Genomic DNA, 13,025 nt, shown 5'->3' with positions numbered 1-13,025 from the left:
TCACAGTTCCCCGGCCCCTGCTTGTCATCTGAGCCTTCCAGGGTAATGCTGAGCCCCCTTCCCAAAACCCAGGAGTGCCTGTAACAGGGTGAGAAAGAGGAGCAGGTGGAGAGGAGCCGTGGGAAGGGATAGGATGGGAAGGAGGTGAAAGCTGGGAGTGAAACATGTTCCCATGGGGAAGAAAAACCTGGGTGTGCACTTGTGCTGGAGAAAGAGAAACTCAATTAGTCAGCCACGCCTGTGAGCACCCAGGAGCCCAGTTCATTGTTGCTGGGCAGGGGGCTTCTGCATGGAGCTCTTTGTAAGTGCAGTGCTTCACTAGTTACCGGAGCGCCACCTGCACCAAGAGCCCTTAGACAGCGGGAGGTCCACACCTCTTGTATAAAACCCTGCCCTGGACTGGAGAGAACTTCAGCAGACAGAAGCCTCACAGAACACATCTCATCTCCTCCTCCGAAGCAGTATTTTCTGTTTCTGCATAAGCCATAAGAAGAAATGGCTTTTTGCTTTAAAAGCCCTTTCTGCAGGTCCATGGCTAACGGTGTAAGCAGAGAAGGTGCTAGGGGTTACTTGAAGAGGGCATTTTCCGTCATTTCATGAGGGTTTGGACAAGTAGGCGATCACATTGACGTAAAAATAAGACACGTTTTCCTTCGGGAAAATAAAAAGCTTCGAACCTTTCCCTCCCACTCACAGCTCCAGGGCGTTTTTCTCTTACGGAGAGCTGACCTTTCTGGGCATGGTTTCTAATTTTTATGAATTGCCTACTTGAATTTTTTTAAAGGGCATGGCTCTGAGAAGGCTCGGTGCTTGCACGGAGCTCTCTCCAAAGAAACAAATCTCACCAGTTATAGCGTGCGGTTTGTCTTCCTAGCTTAGTCTTAACAGTAGAACGAGACCAAGTATGTGTGTGGCTTCTCTGGAGCCAGCGAGCAGAGGCCCAGAGACAGACGCTCACAGCCATAGCACAGATGAGGAGAGGAAATCAGAGACCCTTGCTGGCGTGCTGGCTTTCTGAGGGATTGAGGAGCCTTTGGCTTAAACAGCACCCTCCTGTTCTCAGGATGCAGCCCCCAGGCACACAGTCAACTTTAAACTACTGAGACCTTTGGACTCCTACCAAAGAAACACTCGGACCACGCCGATCCATTCTGAACTCCTTCCATACTGATCTCCACGTGCGTCACAGACTGGTTAGCATTTGCTAGCCCTTGGCCCTCTGCAGAATCAGCAGTTATCTTTTTTTAAAAATCTATTCATTTATTTTTAAGATTTGTTTATTTGAAAGGCAGAGTTACAGAGAAAGACAGAGACAGAGAGAGATCTTCCATCCTCTGTTTCACTCCCCAAAGGGCCACATCAGCCAGGGCTGCGCCAGGCCAAAGTGAGAAGCCTAGAATTCTATCCGGGTCTCCCACATGGGTGCAGAGGCCCAAGCACTTGAGGATCAGCCACTGCCTTGCCAGGTGCATTAGCAGGGAGCTGGATCGGAAGTGGAGCAGCCAGGATTCGAACTGGTCCCCCTATGGGATGCCTGTGTTGCAGGCAGCAGCTTAACCTGCTGTGTGCTAACACTGGCCCAAGTCTGCAGCTATCACGGGACATATTTTTGTTTGTTGAACAACTTAGCAATATGTCTCCAGCAGCCAATGGGAAGAGCACTGTCTCAGAGGTATGTGCTCTGTAGTGCCAGGAACTGTTAGCTGATAACGAGGTATTAGGACTCGGCACATGGGGAAAGATGACGTAGTTCTTCTCTGAAAGTGTGTCCCATGCAACTGCAGGCATGTCACCCATACAAAAGTCAGCTCTGTGCTTCCTGCAGGATGCAAATCACTTCTTGTGTAACCACGTTAATGAACACTGGCCAGCATACAGCCAAGGGCTACCGTCCATAAACATCATATGCAAGGTTTTGGTTGACATGTTTGCTTTCAAGTCCATTGCATAAAGATATTATGGGCTGGTGAGTGCTGAATTTATGAAGTAGTTATGTGCGAAACCTGAGGCTGGGAATGTACAGACTGTCGCCCAGAACAGTTTTTCTCTGTTCCCTCTGTCCTGCTGGGTCGATTCAAGATTCCAAAAACGGTAGAGGGGGTGTGCAACAACACTTCCTTGTGTGACACTCACTTGCCGTCACAGGAGCGCAGGGGCAATTTCTTTGTCATGGTTTTTCTTTGCTGTGGATTTCAATAGAAACTGATTCAGGTTTCTTTTGAAGTCATGGATCCTATTAAAAAGAGAGGAAAATGTAATTGTTAGAAGGGAAAAAAAAACAGTACTAGTCTCAGCAAGAAAGAAGCACAATAGTCTAATAGAGGGGCTGAGTTCAAGGTAGGAACTAGAAATTCCACTTGAATCTTTCAAAATTGCAAACTTCCACGTCTTTTGTGGTAGCAAGTCTAAAGAACCCATTCTGCTGGCTTATTTTCCCTCACTCTGTTTTTTTTAATGTTTATTAAAGCTTTTTGTGGCATTTTTCTTTCAACAACAATTTTTGCTTTGAGCAGGGAAAAAATAGCTTCTCTTTCTATGTTGCTGAAAAATTAACTTTGCGGCAGCTCAGCAGAGGAAGGCGCTCCAAAAGCCCACGGAAAATGGAATCAGAGGGTAAGTTGACATGCATGCAACAGACACAAAATCCACGCCTACGAGGGTCTTCAAAACTTCCGAAAAATATGCATGATGAAAACCTTTGCATGAATTTCAAAACTTTGCATCGAAATACATGTATCGTCTTTTTGTTTTGAAGTGTTCATACCCTGTTGAAAAACCTACAGCAGGGTGAAATTGACAGGGTGAGCAGGTGTTCCCTCTCAACCAAGCACTGTTGTGGCTCTTCCAGTGGGCACAGCTGAGCAGCGACTGAGACTGCATCCCCACAGATACTGTTCCCGTTGTCAGCTGTGGGACCGGTGCTGTGGGATAGCGGATTAAGCCTTTGCTTGCAGCACCAACATGCCATATGGGTGATGGTTCGAGCCCCAGCTGCTCCACTTCAACTGTGTTCTGTAGTGATCAACAATATTTAATAAATTTTTATTCCTTTTATTGGAGTAAAATGACAGTGGCCCTACTGTATGCTAGGTGGAGTGGTTTCATATTCATTGCCTCACTTAATTCTCATAATCCCATAATTATGATGGGATTATTATGGCATGACTAATCTGGTTCTACACAGTTTATCACTGGACTCAAAACTCAAAAAGAGAATCTAAATTCCCAGAACTCAAAGTGGCCATGACTTGTGTTGTAGCACAAGGCTTAAAAATGGAAATAAGGGCCAGCCTTATGGTGTAGTGGGTAAAGCCTCCGCCTGCCATGTCAGCATCTCGTATGGGCACCAGTTCAAGTCCCAGCTGCTCCACTTCCGATCCAGCTCCCTGCTAACGTGCCTGAGAAAGCAGTAGAAGATGCCCCAAGTGCTTGGGTCCCTGTACCCATGTGGGAGACCTGGAAGAAGCTCCTGGTTCCTGACTTCTTGGCCCAGCTCCGGCTGTTGCAGATAGCTGGGGAGTGAACCAGTGTATGGAAGATTTTCTCTCTCTCTCTCTCTCACTTTATCTTTCAAATCAATCCATCCATCTTTAAGTGAGAATAAATCACATGTTGCCAATATGTTTTTGTGAAAATTTTGGTGAGTTTTCTCCCCAGATTTGATAAGAAAGTGAGAGTGTTTTTACCTATCAGCTGTGAGCACTTCCTGGGCAGTGGGATGCAGGGAGCCTCACAAAGAGAAGCTGGTTGGGCTCAGGCTTCATCTCTGGTTGTTTCAAAAGCTCTAGGGAGGGAAGAGGGACTCCTGCAGATCTGAACACGCACAGCATCACCGCCATGGAGCAGCTCACCAGTGGCAGAGAGCAGCTGCGATTCAGAGAGGAGAGCGGAGGAAGAAGACCCGGGTTCCTCAGTCCCGCCTGCAGGCACACTGACACGAGTGCAAAGCTCCTGAACTGAACACATGTGCATGCCCTGCAATCGCTCCATTTGATAAACACTTCTCATGGTAGTGCAGTGGGTTGCCATAAACTGCTACCGGCTGCCTCAGAATAAAATCTAGTAACCAAAGTCTTGGCACTGTATGTCTGGTTTTTGTCTGGATACACGGCAGGATAGCTTGGAGCGGGAGGGTGAGGATGTAAGAGAGAGCTGGGAAGCGGACACGCAGCCCTGAAAGGTCTAGCCTAGGATACTGCAGTGGATTTTTTTTACAGCTTACAATGAAAGCCCATTGCACAAAAATAAAAAAAAAAACTAAAACTGTCACTCATTAAAACATTGCTAGAAAGTGTTTCACATCCAGTATTCAACACGTAATTTCAAGCAATGACTTCTGTAGTCTGTGGCTTTGTGTTATCCCAGGGCTTGTAAGCTGTCATCTGGATCCTTCCATCCAAACTCCAATGCATCCGACACCAGCCAGTTACCCAGTGGCCATGGGCTGGTTTCCATGGGACACATTCCCACAGTTCAGCCTAGGAAATGGCCCATATTCTTAAGGAGAAATGAGTCCAAATGGTGGGGGAAAGAAAGGCCAGGCACTAATTAAATACTGCATGAGAACTGAGTGACCACAGATGAACCACTGGTCAGGAAGGAGACGAGTGAGGGTGACTCCCTGAGGTCCGTGTCTGCGGTGGGTGCTGGGTGTGCCACCCAGAGCCACCCCCTCCCCCTGAGAGTGAAGCACATCTCTTGCCTTAGCTGTTGGCAGAGCTCCTGCAGGCGGCCACTTCCACAGGGCTTCTGCTCAGCAGCCGCCTCCTCCCCCAGCACATCCTTGTCCAAGGACTGGCAGCCTCATAAGTCGGCCCCATGTCCCATTCAAGACAATTTGGGGGGCCGGCGCTGTGGCGTAAGAGAGGGAAGGCCATGATGCAACAACTACTCATGGCCCAACCATACCTGTAGGAGGTACCCTAGACAGAGAGGCAGCATCAGGTACCTGGAAATAGATCGAGCTTTCGAGGCAAGGAAGAACCCAGCACAGGGAAAGATAACAGAGTCTGAGATTAGCAAGCAGAATGATCCTGTGTTTTTAATTTCACGTGCCACTTGTTCGAGGCTGGTGTACATGAAAGCAATTGACTTTTCCGTATGTCCCTTGCATTCTGCTGGCTGTAATATAACCTTACCACAATCATGTATTAGTCCTGAAGGGCTTTTGGTTGAATTTTTAAGAGCCATCTTACAGCTTACATCGGCAGAGACATCATGTCTCCTGTGAACAAATACAGTTTTGCAGCCGGTGCCATGGCTCACTAGGCTAATCCTCCACCTTGCAGCGCCGGCACACTGGGTTCTAGTCCTGGTCAGGGCTCCAGATTCTGTCCCGGTTGCCCCTCTTCCAGGCCAGCTCTCTGCTGTGGCCAGGGAGTGCAGTGGAGGATGGCCCAAGTGCTTGGGCCCTGCACCCCATGGGAGACCAGGAAAAGCACCTGGTTCCTGGCTCCTGCCATCGGATCAATGCGGTGCGCTGGCCGCAGCGCACCGGCCGCGGTGGCCATTGGAGGGTGAACCAACGGCAAAGGAAGACCTTTCTCTCTGTCTCCCTCTCTCACTGTCCACTGTGCCTGTCAAAAAACAAAACAAAACAAAACAAATACGGTTTTGCTTCTTCCTTCCTAATTAGGATGCTTTTTATTTGTTCCTCTTACTGCAACAGCTAGGACTTCCAGTGCAAGGTTTAAGGCAGTGGGGAGGGAAGGTATCCTTGCTTTGTTCCTTATTTAAAGGAAAACACTCCTAATTTCTCATCATGAACAATGATAATAACTGAAGGGTTTTTAAAAATAGATTTTCTTGATCAAGCTGAAGAAGTTCCCCTCTATTCCTTGTTTTTGGAGGGTTTTTGTCACAAACGCTTTTCACACGTGTTCATGGGGACACATTTTGGAAAACACATTTGCAGAACAAAGATGATTTCATGCTGTCATCTATGCCCAATGCCTACTTCGAAAAATCCTGGGCTGCCCCCCTGCCCTGCACCCATAAAACACAGCTCCTGGAGCCGAATTTTAGAAAGGGCATTGCAGCACCCCTCAGCCCAGTTTGGCAGTCTCTGAGGAAGTCCCAGGGTGAGGACTCTGTCCACATGGGTTTGAAGTCGCAGGGTGAGGACTCTGTCCACATGGGTTTGTTCCGCTGAGACCGGGGAGCTCCATGATAACGAATGTCCAAACTGCACTCCACCATGCACATTCCCGGGCATGGCTCTGAGCTCCCTCATGTCAATCATTATTCTTTTTAAGATGTATTTATTTGAAAGTCAGAGTTACACACAGAGAGAAGAAGAGGCAGAGAGAGAGAGAGAGAGAGAGGTCTTCCATCCACTAGTTCACTCCCCAATTGACCACAACAGCCAGAGCTGCACTGATCCGAAGCCAGGAGCCAGGAGCTTCTTCTGGGACTCCCATGTGGGTGCAGGAGCCCAAGCACTGGGGCCATTTTCTACTGCTTTCCCAGGTCATAGCAGAGAGGTGGATCAGAAGTGGAGCAGCTGGGACTTGAACCAGTGCTCATATAGGATGCAGGCACCGCAGGCAGAAGCTTAACCCGCTGCGCCACAGCGATGGCCCCCTGTTTGTTTTTTATCTACCACCAGGAAATTCTAGTGGAGGAGGTGGAGGCAGAATGGGAAACAGAAATTAAGGAGTTGATGTGAGCATTTCAGGCCACATTGTCAGTGTTCCTTCATCTCCTTGGGGCACAGATTTTTATTTTCATTTTTTTTTAAGGAAATGACCCTCAAGCAGGTGTCACCGATTCCATCACAAGGAGGAAGCTGGGTGTGTTGCTAGTTTGATGCAGTTCCTGGCATTAGCTTCCCGCACCACATGGGTGGGACAATGCCCTGAGCATGTTTATTGCCCTCCAAAATTGATGTAGATATCAGTTAACTGTCACCTCAATGAGGCTTTGCAACAAATTGTGCCAAAGGCCAGTCATGATCATCATGATTTCCCATAAGTCTGTGGGGCAGCAGGTGGGCAACTACTCCCCAGTATCAGGGAGACTCGCCCAGAGAGAAGTTCCTGCTACAAAGATGCATTTGACCTTGGTGCATGAGACCAGGAGTCAGGCATGCCCTAGGTTGGTGTTGCTGATATTTATAGCGCCGTGCACATGCCAGGAGCCCCAGAGCAGAATTGCATGGAGACAGAGGCCAGGCCCAGGCCCTTTCCTCTCTACACATGGTGCCATCTCAGAGGCGTGTCCCTGGGCCAGAGCAAGGAGCAGCTCCTCCCCTCCTGGACATGGTGGGCTGCAGCTGAAAGCTGACAGAGTCACGCCCAGGGGGACGAAGGAGGCACTCCACGTGCATCCAACAGGATTCCCTGTGTTCAGGGTTGGTGAGGGATATTAGAAGTGAGGGCAGCTGTGAAAGGACAGGCCACTACGGTAAGACACACCAAACACCAGAGTGAGGGAAAGGTTTATGGTCGGCCGACAAGGCTGCTTCTTTGTGCACAGGACAAAGAGCCCCCTACGCTACAAGAATGGGTCTTATATAGTCTAGCCAAAATGAGGGAGTGAGAAATTTACCCTATCCATTGGATAGGGTGAGGGCAATGTGTATGATCAGGCTATCCAGTCACCTGACTTCTGGTAAGTCAGGCTGGGCTTCTGGAATGGTGCCCAAGGCTTATGTTGGCACTTGGGATAAGACCGCACTAGTTTCACTAGCAAGCTCAGTCAGAAGAATGCAAAGTACATGGTGGGGGCGGGGCAGTGAGGCTGGGTGGGCAGCAGCACACCAGGGAACCCTGGCCCTGCTTCTCTGAGCTGTGGGGAGCCCCAGAAGGAAGAGACTGGTAGAAAGCAACTCGGCCACCATCAGCTTTCAAAGCATAAACCCAGAGGGCAGGGTCTGGTGTGCCATGAGATATGGAGAGTTGACCTCACATCATCCTAAAACTGGGATTCCAAGGCAGCAAGCATTGGAGCGGACGGTGGGTTTTCAGGGATGCCAGGGCACTCCCTGGCACTGTATGCCTCCAAGCGTCTACGTGCAGCTTCTCTGTGAATCAGCCCACACTACTGCTTCCTTCCTGGAAAGGGGCTGACTGGTACCCTCGCCCAGCGACATAGCACTTGACCCCCAGCCAGCCACTACTCCCAGCTCTTCATGTAAATCAGCACTTTTAAATTGCACAATAACCTCAGTGAGGTCACCCATAGCAGAGACAAGCACATTGAGTCCCCTAATAAGCAGTCTATAAAGGCCAGGCTGGGATGGGCAGGTGGGGACCCATCTATAGGCCCACTGTCACCTGCAGAGCCAGCTTCCCTGGAGCCACTCCATTTCTAGGGCCACTTCCTCCTTGCACAAAGCTTGCTGCTTGACCTCAGAGCCCTAATATATCTCCCAGTCTAGGGGCAGCAGAATTGCACCTTCCTCACCAACAGAATAACTTCCAGTTAGCCTTAAACTGAATCAACCTGCAGTCACATTGTAGCTAAATCTAAAGGATCCCCTACAGCTATCCCGGCATTGTAGGTGAAGTACCCAATGTTTTAGAAGGATCGTGAGGTGCAAAGCATCAGTAGCAAACTGGCAAGGGTTAGAGGCATCATTTAGAGACCAGGAGGGAACTCTGAAACATCCATGGAGAAAATGAAATTTGGGGCCAGCACTGTGGCCTAGCGGGTGAAGCTGCCGCCTGTAGTGCCAGCATCTCATATGGGCTCTGGTTTGTGTCCTGGCTGCTCCACTTCCAATCCAGCTCTCTGCTAGGGCCTGGGAAAGCAGTAGAAGATGGCCCAAGTGCTTGGGCCCCTGCACCCATGTGGGAGACCTGGAAGAAGCTCCTGGCTCCTGGCTTTGGTCCAGCTCAGCCCCAGCCATTGCACCATTGCAACCATTTGGAGAGTGAACCAATGGGAAGATCTCTCTCTCTCTCTAACTCTGCCTTTCAAATAAATGTTTAAAAACAAAACAAAACAAAACAAAAAAGAAGTATCATGTCAAAAAAAAAAAAAAAAAAGAAAGAAAGAAAAGTGGGGATTGCTTACCAAGCAGGATTTTGGGCTTCAGGGTCGAGGCTTCAGGGTCCCAGGGTCAATGTGGAGAGTGGGTGGCAACTCAACACCAGCATAGCAGGGGCCTGCACCTGCTAGGGGGCCACTCATTTCTCTGTTGAGCTCTAGTGAGGCCCCCGAGGCCCACTGTCCACTTCCAAGCCCTTTTCTGAAGGTGGACAGAAAGCAAGGGCAGCCCGCCTAACCCAGCCCACCTGACCCAGAGTCAGACCAGCTCAGTGACGATAAAGGAGTCTGTCCCAGAGCCCCCGCCTCCCAGAGCCCCGTGACCTTGTCCTGATCTCAGGCTCCAGGAAGTGGCCGAGCAAATCCTCCCAACTCTGACTCAGGAGTGTGTTCAGGGCTGAGCTGCTGGGTGGGAGCTCAGTACCGCCCACCTCGTGGCTCCCCGGGGAGTCCCTCAGCAGGGACCGTGGCATTTCAGAAAGGTTAATGAAGCTGAAAATAAAATGAAGTGTTCTTTTCCGCCCAGTTACCCGCTTGTGCTTCCTGTCTGCCAGCATAGTCCCAGGCGGGGACTCTAACAGGACTCCACCCTGGCTGAGAAACCTCAGTGGGGGCTGGAGATCATTGACCCCCATGGCTCAAGGCTGACTCTAGAGAGCCTACACCTAGGGAAGCCCACACCACTGCGGCCTGACACTTAGGTCCCTGCTAATGCTCCTGGGGCTTTCCTCTGTCCCCCTGGAAGATCCAAGCACATCTCTGCCTGCTCATGGGGAGGGTGGGGCATGGAGGGCCGGGATCTGCCAGTCACAGCCAACACCTTCCTCATGTGTTCTTCTGTGCTATTGACACTGCAGCAAGGAGCTGAGGATCTGAGTGACAGCCACTGCACCTGCTGCCCTGGTTGTCCGATCACAGTGTCCAGGAGGGAGCAGCAGGTGAGCCGGCTCCTTCATAGGCTCCATGGTGGTGTTGGCCTTTTCTCTCCCAGGGGTGTCTGAACAGCTTCTCCTCAGCCTCCAGCAGATTCAGAGGTTTAGGGCGGGCTCAACCCTGTCTCAGCCGGAAGGGGACATCAAGCCCAGTGCCAGCACCATGTCCTGTTCTCGGGGCCCCATCCACCTTTGGCACAGGAAGCAGAAATGTAAAGTGGCCATCCTTTCCCATGGTCAAATGCACTGCAGAATTAGTGTGTGTCCCTGACGAGAGGAATCAGTGGGGCCAACAGGGGTTTGGGGTGCCTGCTGGTGACCTTCTAAGGGCGGGATGTGGATGGGGCTGGAGCACTTACTCTGCCCTTTCTCTCAGACCTGCAAAGACATGGTGGCAAGGTGCAATGTGGGAATTCAAGCACCAAATGGTGCAGTTACTGTGTCCCTAATCTGTCACCTCTCTGGACCTCAGCACTGGGGTTTCCAGTGAAGAACAACACAGAAGAGGCAGAGCTGGCTCTGGAGGGGACCCGAGGGGACCCAAGTCAAGGTCACCAGCGCCAATCCCACCCTATCTATGTGGGATCACCTCAAGCCTACCCATTCTTTTTATGTATTTATTTGAAAGGCAGAGTGAAGAGAGGGAAGGAGAGAAAGAGAGAGAGAGGGAGAGAGGGAATGAGAGAGAGAGGGAGAGAGAGAGAGGGAGAGAGGGAGAGGAAGAGAGGGAGAGAGAGAGGGAGAGAGAGAGAGAGAGGGAGAGAGAGATCTTCTATCCACTGGCTTGCTTCCCAAATGGCCACAATGGTTGCTACTAGTTAAGTCCAGGCCAGGAGCTTGGAATTCCATCTAGGTCTCTCATGTGGGTGACAGGAGGTCCAAGCCTTGGGACCTGCCTTCCCAGGCACATTAGCAGGGAGCTGGATCAGAAATGGGGTAGCTTCGAAAGGTGCTCCAATATGAAATGTCAATATTGCAGGCGGTAGTAAACCTGCTGTACCACAACCCCGGCTCCAGCTCACCAACTCTTTAAGTCCCGGTCAGTCCTCCTCTGCCATGGAGCCTTCCAGGAATGTGCAGTCCACAGAGCTGTCCCCACTCCACACCCAGAGCAGAGCTGGCAAGGAGGCTCCTGCGTGGCTGTGTGCCCAAGGGGTGGACAGCAGCTGCCTGGAGTCTGAGGTCATTTGCTGGGGCATGGCGGGAGGTAGGCAAAGATGGACTCAGGACACATCCAGGAGGGTCCTGTGGTTTGGACAGTGTTCATCTCCTCTGAAACCTCGTGCTGGAGTTCAAGCCCCAGCGTGAGGAATGAAGAGGGTGAGAAAACTCAATCTGAATTCAGTGTTTAGAGGGGAGGCCTTCGGGAGGTGACTACAATTCAATGAGGCCAGAGGCCAGATTCCCCATGACCGAAGCCTGTAAGAGATTTTTAAGGGGACTGGCACTATGACGTAGTGGGTAAAGGCGCCACCTGTGGTGCTGGCATCCCATATGGGTGCTGGTTTGAGTCCTGGTTGCTCCTTTTCTGATCCAGCTCTCTGCTATGGCCTGGGAAAGCAGTGGAAGATGGCCCAAATTCTTGGATCCCTGCACCCATGTGGTGTGGGGAGCAACCCGGACTAGACTAAGTTACTGGAATTAAGACTTATTCTATGCATCTGCTCTCCCACAATATGGCGCTGAGAAGGGAGAAACAGCTTCTACACAGCTGCCTCCAGTTCAACCAATAAACAGCAGGACCTGCTCCTGATTGGAGGAGAGCAGCGTACTCGGCGTGTGGGTAGCAGAGTTGGGATTGGTGGAAGAGGACTATAAAGGAGGAGAGACACAACATGCACCAGGAACATCTGAGGGAACACCTGTGCAGCCCCCGAGAGAGCCGGCCGGCGGTGTGCTGCTCCCCCGCGGAAGTGGGGAATGTGGCAGGGGGAACCGCCCTTCCACGGAGGTGGAAGGGACGGTAGCCAACCCGGGAAGAACCAGCAGCAAACCCGGGGAGGGCCGAGCAGACAAAAGAACAGCGCAGGGTCCTGTGTCGTTCCTCCACGAAGACGGGGAGCGACAATGTGGGAGACCTGGAAGAAGCTCCTGGCTCCTGGGTTGGGATTGGCCCAGCTCCTGCTATTGCGGCCATTTGGGGAGTGAACCAGCAGGTGGAAGACCTCTCTCTCCCTCTCTGCCTCTCTGTGACTCTGCCTTTCAAGTAAATGAATGAATTTGGAAAAAAAAAAAGATTTTTTTTTTAAGAAGGAGAGAGACCAGAATACACACACACACACACACACACACCTGTGCACACCTGTGCTCACTGTCTCTCACCTTGTCATGCCCTAAGCCGCCTCGGGCCCCCACCCATCAAGCCATCCCTAGGTCCTGCTAGGCTTTCCCAGTGTGTGGTGTTGTGCTGTCAGCAACAGAAAATAGACCGAGACAGAAGGCAGGACGAAGGCGGTAGAGTGTCCACTAAGGACCTGACTCACCACTTCCTGTCCAGAGAGCAGAGTGCAGGGCCCTCACACCCTACACACATTCAGGGACTGTGGGGAAAGGGACACACCTGGTGCAGGCGCCCTGAGGTCAGAGATGCTGCTGTACCCCAGGCCAGCGCAGCCCAGCCCAGCCCAGCCCAGCCCTGTGAGGAAGCTGCATGGTGTGGCTTTGAACAGAAGCAGATGGGCTCCAGAGGAAAACAGCAGGACTCGAGCTCACAGCTCCGGCCCCTGCTGACCCCAAATCCGAAGCCTGTAGGTTACTCCCCACCAGCCGCTTTTATCAACCCCACCGTAGGCAGCGGGGAGAGGGGAGAAAGCTAACTGTACTTCCACCAAGATACATGAGAACCGCAGGCAAAAATCTCCTGCCAAAACCGCGGGTCCTGCTCGCTTTGAAAACACAGCCAGCGCCCTGAGACCAGAGCAGGACGCACACTCCACTCGGGGGCAGCTCCTTCAATCCGAGGGAGGAAGGATCCGCCTGTGACACAAGTGGAGGGGCACTCTGCAAAGCTGCCCTGGGAGAGCCCCCTCCCACACCCAGCAGGGACACAGTGGGGCAGTGGAGGGGCGGGGTGGGGGTCACTGCTGCTGGGTACAGGAGGGC

At 51.4% G+C, this 13,025-nt stretch overlaps 1 long non-coding RNA gene across 1 annotated transcript; it reads right to left on the bottom strand.

Annotated features, from left to right (window-relative positions):
* Window positions 1-1,237: 1,237 nt before the first annotated feature.
* On the bottom strand, window positions 1,238-9,316 carry LOC138844206 (uncharacterized). The gene is made up of 2 exons (XR_011379765.1): window positions 9,019-9,316; window positions 1,238-2,233 (listed from the first exon to the last, which is right to left on the bottom strand). It is a non-coding gene; the product is annotated as an uncharacterized lncRNA (long non-coding RNA).
* Window positions 9,317-13,025: the final 3,709 nt, after the last annotated feature.

The sequence above is a fragment of the Oryctolagus cuniculus genome, chromosome 11 (genome assembly GCF_964237555.1).
Source record: "Oryctolagus cuniculus chromosome 11, mOryCun1.1, whole genome shotgun sequence".
NCBI classification, from domain to species: Eukaryota; Metazoa; Chordata; class Mammalia; order Lagomorpha; family Leporidae; genus Oryctolagus; species Oryctolagus cuniculus.
The sequence above is the reverse complement of the archived record's forward strand: the minus strand, read 5'-3'. Positions and strand labels throughout refer to the sequence as shown.